Below are 14,152 nucleotides of genomic sequence, written 5' to 3'. Positions count from 1 at the left end.
AAAAGCCAACATCCTTATAGTGGTCTATAAGGCTCTGTATGATGCCTGTAAGTTCCTTCAGTCTCTGATCTCCTCTCCTTCTCATTCACGTTACTCCACCCATCACAGCTAAGCATATTCCTGCCTCAGCAACTTGGAACTTTGTTGCTTTACCTAGACTGCTCTTTCCATAGGTAGCCATGTAGCTTGCTTTCTCATTTGCGTCATGACTCTACTCAAATGTCAACTCCTCAATGAAAAACCTCCCTGTCAATTATATCTTTAAAAACATCCCTATATCCTAGCCTGCTCATCCCTCTTACTCCTTCTGTCCATTGTATATATATATGTATGCATACACACACACACACACACAGATCTATTTGTTTTTATATCTCTCTGCCTTACATAAAATCTAAGCTTCTTAAGGCCAGTATGTGGCTGGCACATGGTGGGCATTCATTTATTTCAATATAAATAACATGCAGGTACATTTAAGTATTCAATTTTCAAAATAAAAATAGCTGGCATATCCCATGACTTTCGGCCTAGAATTCATAAATTTTAAATTATGTTTTGCCTTGTTTGTCTAGATTTTAGAGGAAGAGAGAACATCGCCTGTCGGTTTCTGACACTGGGGATCTGCTTGTGATGTGAGCAATGTGATTTGAAGGAGCTATCTCACAAGGGATTTCTGTGAACTAGTGAATTTAAAAGACTTGACCAAATATTCCCATGCTCTCAGCAGATTTTCCTGTTTCCTTTTGGAAACTATCATAAGGGAGCAGATTTAAAAGATAAGTGATTTAATACACAGGACGTCTAGCTAGTTGTTTAGAAAAAACAATAAGCTTGATCCCTAGCTCACTGCTTACACTAACACAAATTTTAGGTGGATGGAAGTTTTATGTGTAAGAAATGAATCTGCAAGACTACACAATGGTGATTTCTTTCTTGCTCTAAAAACCCAGATTATGCTCACATGTGTGGTAATCATTTGCTTTAGGCCCCGCGCAAGTCTCAGGATTAAATCTTTTAAAAAAATTTTTTTGAGACTGGGTCTCACTCTGTTGCCCAGGCTGGAGTCCAATGGTGCAATTATAGCTCACTGCAACCTCCAACTCCTGGGTTCAAGCGATCCTGCCACCTCAGCCTCTTGCATAGCTGAAACTATAGTGCATGCAACCACACCCAGCTAATTTTTAATTTTTTAAGTAGAGATGGGGTCTCATTATGTTGCCCAGGCTGGCTTCAAACTGCTAAACTCAAGAGAGCCTCCCGCCTCAGGCTCCGAATGTGATAGAATTACAAGCATAAGCTACCACGCTCAGCCAGTTAAATCTTTATTAGTCATTCTTGCCAATTTCATCTCCAACGCTAGTGACTGAACTGGAAATGGTCATGCAGCATGATTTGGACCCAAGTCCAGCCATGGGCCTTCTGAGAATGGCTTTCCACTTTGTCCAAACATGAAGTCTGAGGAGAAGCCTTCATCTCCTATTTTTATGGTTGTCTGCATATGACACTCAAAACAGTGGCAGCCCGGCCAGACGCGGTGGCTGATACCTGTAATCCTAGCACTTTGGGAGGCTGAGGCTGGCGGATCACAAGATCAGGAGATCAAGACCATCCTGTCCAACACGGTGAAATCCCATCTCTATTAAAAGTACAAAAAATTAGCCGGGTGTGGTGGCGGGCACCTATAGTCCCAGCTACTTGGGAGGCTGAGGCAGGAGAATGGGGTGAACCTGGGAGGCGGAACTTGCAGTGAGCCGAGATCACGCCACTGCACTCCAGCCTGGGCAACAGAGCAGACTCCATCTCAAAAAAAAAAAAAAAAAAAAAAGAACAGTGGCAGCCCTTGGAGGCCATGAGGACAGCCAGCCTAAGAGGATAAACTACTATATTATGATCATAAAACAAAAAGATGAAAACAACTTAGGTCCTTGATGACAATGTTTTGTCACAAAATTAACTATGCTGAACTTTTCTTAGCTCTGGATTTTTTGCTATGCAAGATAATAAATATTCTTAACATACTTACTTACAATTTTTAATGTTAGTATTCTGTAGTCTGTAACCAAAAATATCCTGATACATTTAAAAAATAATTTGAGGTTGAGAAGGCCTTCCTAAGCATGGAAAAAAACTCATAAGGCATAGATGGGAAGTATTTATAAAATTCACTCCATACTATGTAAACTTTTTATTATAGTTACAAAAATAAGCAAATAAGTAAAAATATTAGCTACTATCTAAGCTACTATCTAAATTATACAAATAACTCATAGCTACTAAGTTACTATCTAAGCTACTAAGGTATACAAATTTATATTTTAAATGAATTTGAGAAAACATGATAAAAATGAGTTAAATAAAAATAAAAGCTTTAACATGGCAAAAGATGTGATAAATAAAAAGACAAATGAAAAAATGGGAAAAACCAATTTCAACTTACAGTACAGACAAACAAGGGGTAAATATCCCTAATATAGAATAGAAAGGGTTTCTAAAAAATAGGGAAAAAACAGGCAAACTGTCCTGTAGAAAAGGAGAATTTACAAATAAAGGAATACAAATATCCCTTAAATGTATAAAAAGATATTCAATCTCACACATTATAGGACAAATACAAATTAAAAGTGCACAAATAAACCCAAGTAAGTATCAAATTGGTGACTTAGTCACACGGAGAGAAACCATTTCAAGGGACTATAACATAGTTGGCTCACACATCTAGAATAGGTTACTCTAGAGACAAAAAGAACTAGAAAACAGTTTTCAGTAATCATATTACTAGTAATAATTATAATATTATTGCTATTTTGAGAATGTTATACAAATAGTAGGATAAAGCAAATACATTACTGTCATTCGAAAATTGGGATTTTTAGCAACACAGAATTTAAATACAAAAATCAATGAAGTTAGGTAAAAAATATGTGATCATTGATTTAAATTAGAGTTGTCAGTATTAACTCATGATGCATTTTCTGCTTACAAAACAAAAATACCGATTTTGCAGAAACAATCTCCAACCCAGTAGCAATGAGTGTCTCGAGTATCCACATTACAGTCTAAAAACTATCCCCAAAGGCTCCTTGGAGGAATAGCTAATTCCAGATCTGAGGCAAAAAAATATCCAAAATGATCCTAAAATATCTTATCCTATTGGTAAGTAAAGAAACTGTCAAGGACTACTGACCGTATGTGGACTTTGGACTCAGGAGTCAATTTGGTAGAAAATTTGAGCATCAAACAACAACAACAAATAAACTGCCATTGCTGAAATTCTCCCTCCTCCAAAATTTAAAATCTGTGAAATCATAGTAATATTTCCCTCAAGGGAGGGAAAAACTCACTCATTGGTCAACTCGGAATCAACTAGGTTGGTTTCATATCTTGGCTATTGTAGATAATGTTGCAATAAATACAAAGGTGCAGATGTCTCTAATATAATGAATTCCTTTCCTCTGGATAAATTCCCAGTAGCGGGATTACTGGAACATATGGCAGTTCTATTTGTAGTTTTTTGAGGAACCTCCATACTGTTCTCCATAGTGGCTGTACTAGTTTACATTCCCACAAACAATGTATAAGAATTCCTTTTTCTCTGCATCCTTACCAGCATTTGTTATGCTTTGTCTTTTTGATAACAGCCATCCTAATTGGGAAAGATGATACCTTACTGCCGTTTTGACTTGCGCTTTCCTGAGATTAGTGATGTTGAGCATTTTTTTCGTATTTATTGGCCAGTTGTATGTCTTCCTTTTTTTTTTTAATTTAATTTTTATTTTTTTAAGAGATGGGGTCTCACTTTGTTGCCTAGACTGGAGCGCAGTGGTATGATTATAGATCATTGCAGCCTTGATCTCCTGGCCAAGCAACCATGTGCCTATGCTCCTGGCTAGAGTAACAGTACTGTGGCCTCAATCCTGTGGCCAATCTCCAAGTTAACCAACCCAGTGTGTATACACATAAGCCCTTGGCCTGTAAAACAGCCTGGTGAGCCCAAAACCAATAACACTGCTACCACAACCTCTCTCAGCTTTGGCCACTGAGAAATTTTTTTTTTTTTTTATTTTTTTTTTTTTTTTTATTTTTTTTTTTTTGAGACGGAGTCTCGCTGTGTCTCCCAGGCTGGAGTGCAGTGGCGCGATCTCGGCTCACTGCAAGCTCCGCCCCCTGGGTTCACGCCATTCTCCCGCCTCAGCCTCCCAAGTAGCTGGGACTACAGGCGCCCGCTACCACGCCCAGCTAATTTTTTGTATTTTTAGTAGAGACGGGGTTTCACCGTGTTAGCCAGGATAGTCTCGATCTCCTGACCTCGTGATCCACCCGCCTCGGCCTCCCAAAGTGCTGGGATTACAGGCTTGAGCCACCGCGCCCGGCCACTGAGAAATTTTTAAATGCCACTAGTGTGGATTGTAGCTAAAGAAACTACACAAAGACTACACTGCTAAATCTACCTAGAACAAAGGCCAACACATCCCACCAAACTGATACCCCAGGACCCATTCATACAAATAAATATTTCCTGACAAACTCTGGTTATTATATTATATTATGTTAGCTATTATAAACAGGATTCTCCTTCTTGATTTCTTTTTTGGCTAGTTTGTTGTTCATGAATAGAAACACTATTGATTTTTCCACGTTAATTTTGTATCCTGCAACTTTACTGAATTCATTTGTCTGTTCTAAGAGCTTTTTTGATAGAGTCTTTGGCTTTTTTCTACATATAAGAGCATGTCATCTGCAAACAGGGAAAAGTTTACTTCTTTCTTTCCAATTTGGATGTGTTTTATTTCTTTCTTGCTTAAATGTTCTATCTAGGACTTACAGTACTGTGTTGATTAAGAGTGGTGAGAGTGGACATCCTTGTTTCATTCCAGCTCTTAGAGGAAAAGCTTTCAGCTTTCCCCTGTTCGGTAAGATGTTAGATGTGGGTTTGTCGTATATGGCCTTTATTATATTGAGGTACTTTCTTTCTATGCCTAATTCATTGAGAGTTTTTATCACAAAGTGATAAAAACTTTTTGTTTGATCGTTTGATGCTTTTTCTGCATCTATTGAGATGATCCTATTGTTTTTGTCCTCTATTCATTGATGTGATGTATGATGTTTATTGACTTGCATATATTAAACCATTCTTATATTCCTAGGATAAATCCCACTTGATTTTGACATATTATCTTTTTAATGTGTTGATAGATTAGGTTTCCTAGTATTTTGTTGAAGATTTTTTGTGTCCATATTCATTAAGGATATTGGCCTGTATTTTTCTTTCTTGTTGCTGTTCTATTCTTACCAGGTTTGGGTATCAGGGCAATGCTGGCCGCATAGAATGAGTTAGAAAGAATTCCCTTTGCTTCAGTTTTTTGAGATAGTTGGAGAATAACTGATATTAATCCTTCTTTAAAGATTTGAGAGAATCCAGGGGTGAAGACATCTGTCTTAGACTCTTCTTTGTTGGAAGACTTTTTTTTTTTTTTTTTTTGAGACAAAGATTCACTCTGTCCCCCAGGCTAGAGTGCAGTGGCCCGATCTTGGCTCCTTGCAACCTCTGCCTTCCAGGTTCAAGTGATTCTCCTGCCTCAGCCTCCCAAGTAGCTGGGACTATAAGTATGTGCCACCATGGCCAGCTAATTTTCGTATTTATAGTAAAGACAAGTTGTTGAACAGGCTGGTCTTGAACTCCTGACCCCAGGTGATCCACATGCCTCAGCCCCCCAAAGGGCTAGGATTACAGGAATGAGCCACCATGCCCAGGCCGTTGGAAGATTTTTTATTACTGATTCAATCTTATTACTTGTTATTGGTCTACTCAGGTTTTCTATTTCTTTTTGTTTAATCTTGGTAGGTTGTATGTGTACAGCAATTTATCCATTTCCTCTAAATTTTTTAATTTATTGGCATACAGTTGTTCAAGATATTTTCTAATGATCCTGTATATTTCAGTGGTATCCATTGTGATGTCTCCTTTTGTGTATCTGATTTTATTTATGTGTGTTTTTTTTTCCCTTAGTCTAACTAATGGCTTGTTGGTTTTGTTTATCTTTTCAAAAAAACAGCTTTTTGTTTTGTTGATCTTTTGTGGGGATGTTTTGTCTCAATTTCATTTATTTCTTCTCTGATCTTCATTATTTCTTTCCTTCTACTAATTTGGGGTTTGGATTGTTCTTGCTTTTCTAGTTCCTTGAGGTACACCATTAGGTTGTTTATTTGAAATCTTTCTGGTTTTTTTAAATATGTATTGATTGCAATAAACTTTCTTCTTAATATTGCTTTTGCTGTGTCCCATATATTTGGGTAGGTTGTGTTTTTGTTTTCATAGTTTCAAGAAATTTTTTTTATATTTCATTCTTAATTTTTTTCTTCACCCATTGGTCATTCAGGAGCATGTAGTTTAATTTTCGTGTATTCATATAGTTTCAAATGTTTCTTTTGTTATTGATGTCTGGTTTTATTCTATTGTGGTCACATAAGATACTAGATATGATTTGATTTTTTTTTACTGAGACTTGTTTTGTGTACTAACACATGGTCAGTAACTGGAGAATGTCCCATGTGCTTATGAAAAGAATGTGTATTCTGCAGGTGTTGGGTGAAATGCTTTGTAAATATCTGTTAGGTTCATTTGGTCTATGGTGCAGCTTAACTTCAGTGTTTCTTTGTTGATTTTCTATCTAGATCATCTGTTACAATGATGAGAGTGGGGTGTTGAAGTCACCAACTATTACTGTATAAGGATCTCTGTCTTTAGATCTAATAATATTTGCTTTATGTATCTAGGTGCTCCAGTGTTGGGTAAATATTTACAATTGTTATATTCTCTTGCTAATTGGTCCCTTTACTATTATCTAACCTCTTTGTCTCTTCTTGCAGCTTTTAACTTGAAGTCTATTTTGTCTAATATCAGTATAACTATTCCTTTTCACTTTTGGTTTCCATTTGCGTGGAATACCTTTTTCCATCCCTTCACTTTCAGTCTATGTGTGCATTTACAGGTGAGGTGAAATTCTTATAGGCAACATATAGTTGAGTCTTATTTCTGAAATCCATTTAGCCAGTCTATATCTTTTAAATGGGGAATTTAAACCATCTACATTCAAGATTATTATTGATAGGCAAGAACCTACTCTTGTCATTTTATTTATTGTTTTCTGGTTCTTTTGCATATTCTTCATTCCTTACTTTCTTTCTCATTGCTTATTTTTGTACATGGGTGGCTTTCTGTAGTGATAAGGTTTGATTCCTTTTTCTTTCTCCTTTGTGTATTGACTCTGCTAGTGAGTTTTATAGTTTTCATGATGGTAGTTTTACTTCCAGATGTCAGACTCCTTTGAGCATTTCTTGTAAGACTAATTGATCTAATGGTGATTAATTCCCCTAGTTTTTGCTTGTCTGCGAAAGATTTTATTTCTTCTTCATTTCTGAAGGATAGCTTTGCTGGGTATGATATTTCTGTCTGGCACTTTTTTCTTTCAGCATTTCAGATACATCATCTCATTCTTTCCTGGCCTGTAAGGTTTCTGTTGAGGAATCTGCTATTAGTCTAGTAGTTATTTCTTTATATGTGACTTGATGCTTTTCTCTTGCTACTTTTAAAATTCTTTCTCTCTCTTTGACTTTAGACAATCTGACTCTAGTTTGCCTCAGAGATAACCTTTTTGGTTGAATCTTTCTGGGGTTCTTTGAATTTCCTGGACCTGGATGTCCATCCCTCTCCCAAGACTTGGGAAGTTCTCTGCCATTATTTCATTAAATATATTTTTCTCAACTTTTCCCATCTCTTCTCCTTCTGTATATAATGGGAATGCCCATTATACAAATATTTGTTCACTTAATGGTGTCTCATATATCCTGTAGGCTTTCTTCATTCTTTCTTATTTTTTCTTCTTTTATTTCTGTCTTCCTGTGTTATTTCAAATAATCTGTTTTCAAGTTTAGAAATTATTTTTTTGCTTGGTCTAGTCTGTTATTGAAGTTCTCAGTTGTACCTTTTATTTCTTTTTTGAATTCTTCAGCTCTAAGATTTCTGTCTGGTTCTTTTTTATAGTATCTCTTTGTGGAATTTCTTATTCAAATTACGAATTGTTTTCCTGATTTCCCTGAATTGTCTATCTATATTCACTTGTATCTCACTGTGTTTCCTTAGGATTATTATTTTGAATTCTTTTCTGACATTTTTACATATTTCCTCTTGATTGGGGTCTGTTACTAGGGAATTCTTGCTTTTACTTGGAGATGATGTGTTTCCTTGCTTTTTTGTGGTTGATGTGTCTTTGTGTTCATTTCTATGCATCTAGTGGAAAAGTCACCTCTTCCAATTTTAAGAATTAGGTTTTGTCAGGAAAAATTTATTTGTATGAATGGGTCCTGGGATATCAGTTTGGTGGGATATGTGGGCCTTTGTTCTAGATAGATTTAGCAGTGTAGTCTTTGTGTAGTTTCTTCAGCTATAACCCACACTAGTGGCGTTTAAAAATTTCTTAGTGGCCAAGGCTGAGAGGGGTTGTGGCAGCAGTGCTGTTGGTGTTGGGCTCATCAGGCTGTTTCACAGGCCAAGGGCTTATGCTATACACAGTGGGTTGGCCAACTTGGGGAAAGGCCACAGTGCTGTTACTCTTGCCATGGGCGTAGGCACATGGTTGCTTGGCCAGGGTGGGGGTGTGCCTACCAGGAGAAGCTTGCAGAGCTGTTTCTCAGGTCCAGAATGCAGGCATAAAACTGCTCGGTCAGCCTGGGGACATATGTGTTAGGGGCAGCCCTTAGGGCTATTTCTCAGGTCTCAGATGTGGTAACACAGTTTCTCAGCTCACCTGAGTGCATGACTGCTGGAGGTGACCCAGGGGGCTATTTTGCTGTCTTAGAACACAGATACAAATCTGCTTGGTCAGCCTAGAAGCATATCTGCTATGGGTGGCCCACAAGGCTATTTTTCAGGTCCAAAACATGAGCACATTGCTGCCAACCTGGCCTAGGGGCTTGTTTGTCAGGGGAGCCACGAGACTGATTCTCAGACTCATGACATTGCTACATGACTGTTTGGCTAACCTGGTGGTGTTGCTACAGGGAAGAGCCTACCAAGGCTGTTTTGCAGGTCTGGGATGCAAGCACAGGCATGAAGCTCTGCCCACTAGAAGCAGCCCATGAAGCCCAATACATGGGTGAACAGTTGCTTGGCTAGCCTGGAGGCATGCCCACCAGGAGCAACCTGCAGGACTGTTTCTCAGGCCCTCGTTGGGGATGCAGGGCCACTGGACAGTCCAGAGGCATGTCTGTGGAGAGCAAGGGTGCTATAGGGCTGTTTCCAGATCCTGGACTCATTTCCTCTCCAATGGCACAGGGGCATATCAGCTGCTTGGAGGCTCAGGGACTGCTTCTGCTTACGATAGCATATGCAGCAGTTTGGCCAGCTCAAGGGAAGGGTCGCCCTGGGTGGGACTGCCAGACCATTTGTTTGACTGGAAGTGCAGCAGTAGAGGTTGGTTTCTTGGCTGTGTAGGACCAGAGTCACAGCTGATTCTGGGCTCTGGCTCCACGCTGCTGGGGTTGTGGCATTCACTCATCTCTGTGGACTGGTGGAATGAAGATGGAGCTCCAGTGCTGGAGAGGTGCAGTGGCTGCTAGCCCCCAGAGCAGGGTACATTCGAGAGGTGACTTTGGTCTCAAGATGGCACTGTGCTGCAGCAGCTTGGTTCACAGAGGCTCGAGGATAGGAGTACACACCTTGTGCTCCTAATCTGGGGCAACATAGCTGAGTGAATTCCCAGCAGCTCTCCAAATTGGGCTCAGGACTTGTGAGGACTGCAGGATTTTCCTGTTGTAAGGACTGTAGCTGTCTGCAGTATCAATGAGGGCTGGTGGGGATCTTTTGCTTCCTTTCCCATGCAACAGGAAGTCCCTCCTGTCTCTGGGACAATCCAATCTAGGTGGAGGAGACGGGACTGCAGCTGTCAGGTACCTCCACACTGCCCTCCTAGACTTTGAATCACCACAGGTGCATCTCCACTGTCCCACTGTACCCCAGCAGTCTATCTTCAACACTGCAGTCAAATTTTAGCTGTGTATTTCTTTCCTTGGTTCTTTTGTGTGAGCGGAGAGTACCAGGCTTCTCTAGTTAGCCATCTTGCTCCCCTAAATCCATTCTTTTGGTAATCTTAATGTGAATCAGACGTGACTGAACTCCACTGGGCCAATGCTGAAGGACCATCCCAGCTCCAGAATTTCCCACAGGAGCTGAAGCTTCTGTTACAACTGCGTTGCCATCTAACTTATTCTGATCAACTCTGGGGCACCGATGAGCTCAAAGAGTACAGGAACCTTGTCTATCTTGCTCATCATTATATCCTTGGTACCTGGGAGAGTACCCAACACATACTAGGTGCTCACTTAAGAAGTGCTGGATGAATAAGAAATGAAGTACCTGAACCTGTCAGGAAAGAGTCAGACTCCAAATGTCCTAAGACAAGAAGGCGTCTTTATGGAATCTTGACAGTTGAGCAGCCAGTCTTGCCAACAGCTTTAGAGCTTAAACAGGACAAGACATGGTTTGTGAAGTACCTGGAACAATACTGGGCACATAAAAGGCCTTCAAGAAAGGTGTCTCCCTCCCTCTCTGCTCTGATGACCCTGTGTATTTGGCATTATCTCAACATGTTGGGATTTCAGTTGTCCTGTTTCCTGGTGGGAAAGACTATGGAACAGAGTTTGCATGCAGGAAGTTTACTAGGGAGTGCTTTCCAGAAAAATGCCTGCTCCTTTGTTGCTAGGGTTCTAAAGTCATTTGGGCTGCCCTTAGCAATGCCCTATTAGAGCTGTAGATATTCAGCAGTTTTCAGATTTAAGCTGTAGGAATCACAACTTGCTTTATCACATCAGGAACTTTTCCAGGAGAAAAGAATAAGCATATATTTGTGGCTATGTAGTTTTAAGTTGACCTATCGCAGGAAAGCACTTGACCACAGTTAATTATTAGGTATTGAAAACATGCTGCTTACCAAAGATTTTAGAATATCTTTTTTTATTAAACACTGATTAAATTTAAATTTTTCTTTTTGCAAGGAGAAAGAATAAAAGTAAATAACTTATTAGGACAAGGAATGCATGCAGCAAAAAAACAACTAATGCGGCTGAGATCTACTAGGAATAGAATCCCAGGAGACCTGGCAAGAAATTGCACTCCCTCAAGAGTAAGTCTCAAAGGCTGGAAAGCAGTGAGGTAAGGGCCCTGAGCCGAAGCCAATTAGTACTCAGTAAACAAATCAGATCATTTTGCTTTCTGCCCAATTTCAGGCCCACCTTCTGAGCAGTTCAGATGAGAGTTCTTAAGAAAAAGAAAAAGTTCAAATTCCCATAGCAATTCAATTTACAAAGTGGCTTCTATTTGATTTGTGGAGGAACAGCCTGTGTTTTGTTTTGTGTCAGAGCTTCTGAATGGCAATTCCAAAAAATGTGCTGAGTCATGAATCCCTAAGGAAAGAAGATTTTGACAAGAACAAGCAAGAGCTGTGACAGTTACGTGATTAGGAATAACAGAGGCTCATTATTCTTCCAAATGAAGCTCTTTAATGCAAACATTAACCCTACACCAGTTCCCGGAACACTTGATGCCTCCCTCAGGTACAGAGAAGCAATGCATTTAAGAATGATGACAAAAATAATAGCTAATATTTTATTGGACATCTACCATGTCAGGTATATATACTGGGAATCTTATTTAATTCCCACAATAGCCCCCCTGGCCACAGGGACCGAGATAGGCAATCTGGTTGTGGAATCACAACCTTAACAAGTGTGTACACTGCAGTCCCAAGTATTATCCACGTATTCATAGAGCTCTGATCATTTTAACTGACTGCGATTAAACTCCTTATTCAAAGAGGGATCTTACTGACCATCCTTTATATACAATTGACTATATAGCAGACGGTCCCGAGATTTTTGTTTTTCTTCTTTTTGAGATAGGGTCTCATTCTGTCACCCAGGCTGAAATGCAGTGGCACAATCTTGGCTCACTGCAGCTTCCAACTCCCAGGTTCAAGTGACTCTCCTGCCTCAGTCACCGGAGTAGCTGGGATTACAGGCATGTGCTAGCACACCTGGTTAATTTTTGTATTTTTAGTTCAGATGGGGTTTCACCATGTTGACTGGGCTGTTCTCCAACTTCTGGCCTCAAGTCTCCCAAAGTGCTGGGATTACAGATATGAGCCACTGTGTCCAGCCCAAGATTGTTATTAATGAAGGAGAAAGTGCATGACACTGCTAATGTAAATCATGTATTTTATGCGCTCAGTATAATATTCCTAAGTAAAAGAGAAAATGAGATGTCCTTTGTTTCAAAATGGAGCTCCCCTTTATGTCCTGGAACATCCTGAGTTAGGATAATTCTATACCAATAGCTAAGTGCTGAGGCTACCTAAGGTCATGGGACTGGTTGGCTGGCACATATGTTTTTGGTCATGACCTCCCAGTGCTGGAACTCCTGGTTCTTGGGAATTGTTCCTCATGAGCCCTTTAAAGATTGGTGGCTGAACCTTCTTCCCTGCTGACATGATTACCCTACAGAAAATTTTCTCTGTTCACTAAAGGATTGGTTTTAGAGCAACCCTCCTGGGTAGGCCTAATTTCTAAACCATGTTGGAAATTAAAGGGTTTACTTTAATTTCTACAAAGAGAAACATTTTGTGTTTTGGTTTTGGAAATTACTTATACTTTTATAATATGCTGTCCATAGTATTATGACAATTATATTTTAGATTATAAAATGAGGGTCATAATTTCCATCTCACAAGGTTATTATGAGGGTTAAACAACACAAGCTTGAAACATATTAAGAATTCTATAAATGATTGGTGAAATTATTATTAAGAATTAAGACCTGCAGAGTACTCTTTACAACAAGAGGTAAAGCTGATATACCAGCTTTTTGGAAGGCAATGATCAAAGTAGCTAAGCATTTAGAATATGCTTTTGTCCAGTCACCAAGTTCCAGAGTCTGAATTATGCCGGGTAATTTATAGTTTTACATTCAAGTGATGTGTCACTATAATTGGGTGGAGAACTAAGAGGATAGAAAGCAACCAAACTGATGCAAAACAAAAATATTTTATTGTAACTTAAAATTCATCCCCTAGACAATAGATAACGCACACATTGGATGTTATTTAGTAGACATAGTGAAGATGCCTTTGGACAATTATCAGCATTGATGAATGTGAAGATGTCACATCAAAGTCAAACTTTTTCAGGTTATTGAGTTTCCTGAACATAACATTGGCAAAAAGGAACTTTCAACACAACAGGTAGTTTTGTTTTTTTTGTTTTTTGTTTTTTTATTTTATTTACTAACCTTGACAGGGACTAAAGAATGAGGTACGGAAAACTTTCCAGAAGTCTGAGTGTGGTGTAGAAGTCCAAGACGTCTTGGAGCTCCATTATTGCATTATTAAGTAGAATGAACTGTTAGGAAATTCTCCATACTCCAGGTTTACTACATAGAAAAGTACTATTTACCTACCTCACAGAGGTGCTGTGAGGATTCGTGCTTATAAAGTGCTTCAGGCGCCTTCAAAGAAAGGCAACATACAAGTATAAAATAACCATACATATTTCAAAAGAAATGAAAAGATGATTTTGGCACAATGGGAAGGGTGCCTCCTATTTAAAGAACACTTGGCTATTTGTTTATAAAAACCCCCTGACCTCTTGGGTTTTTAGAAAATTATTATTTAAAAGAATAAATGTTTTTCCATTGCCAATCTCATAAAAATTCTCAATCCAGGCTGTGTTATCAGAATCACTCGAAGAGCTCAATAAAATGATAGATGCTTGGGCAACAGCCTACACCAGCAGAATTAAAAGCTCCACACATGATACCCAGGCACCTATATTTTCAAAAAGATCTGTAGAGGATTCTGATGCACACCAAAGTTTAAAACCCATTTCTTTAGGAAAAAAAATCAATGTATTAAACCTTGGAGTTTATCCCAAGGACATTTTTCTTAAGGTTAAATGCAGTTGAATAAGAGTATGAATTTCTTATTGCCCTTTTCCCATATCCCACAGAGACTTAGAGCATGCATAGCACACACACACACGCGCACACACACACACACACACACTCACTTTTAGTTCTGCCCTTGAATTAAATTTGATAGTGGTAAAA

Source organism: Theropithecus gelada, chromosome 9 (assembly GCF_003255815.1).
Source record: "Theropithecus gelada isolate Dixy chromosome 9, Tgel_1.0, whole genome shotgun sequence".
In the NCBI taxonomy this organism is placed as follows: Eukaryota; Metazoa; Chordata; class Mammalia; order Primates; family Cercopithecidae; genus Theropithecus; species Theropithecus gelada.
Note: the sequence above shows the minus strand (reverse complement) of the source record.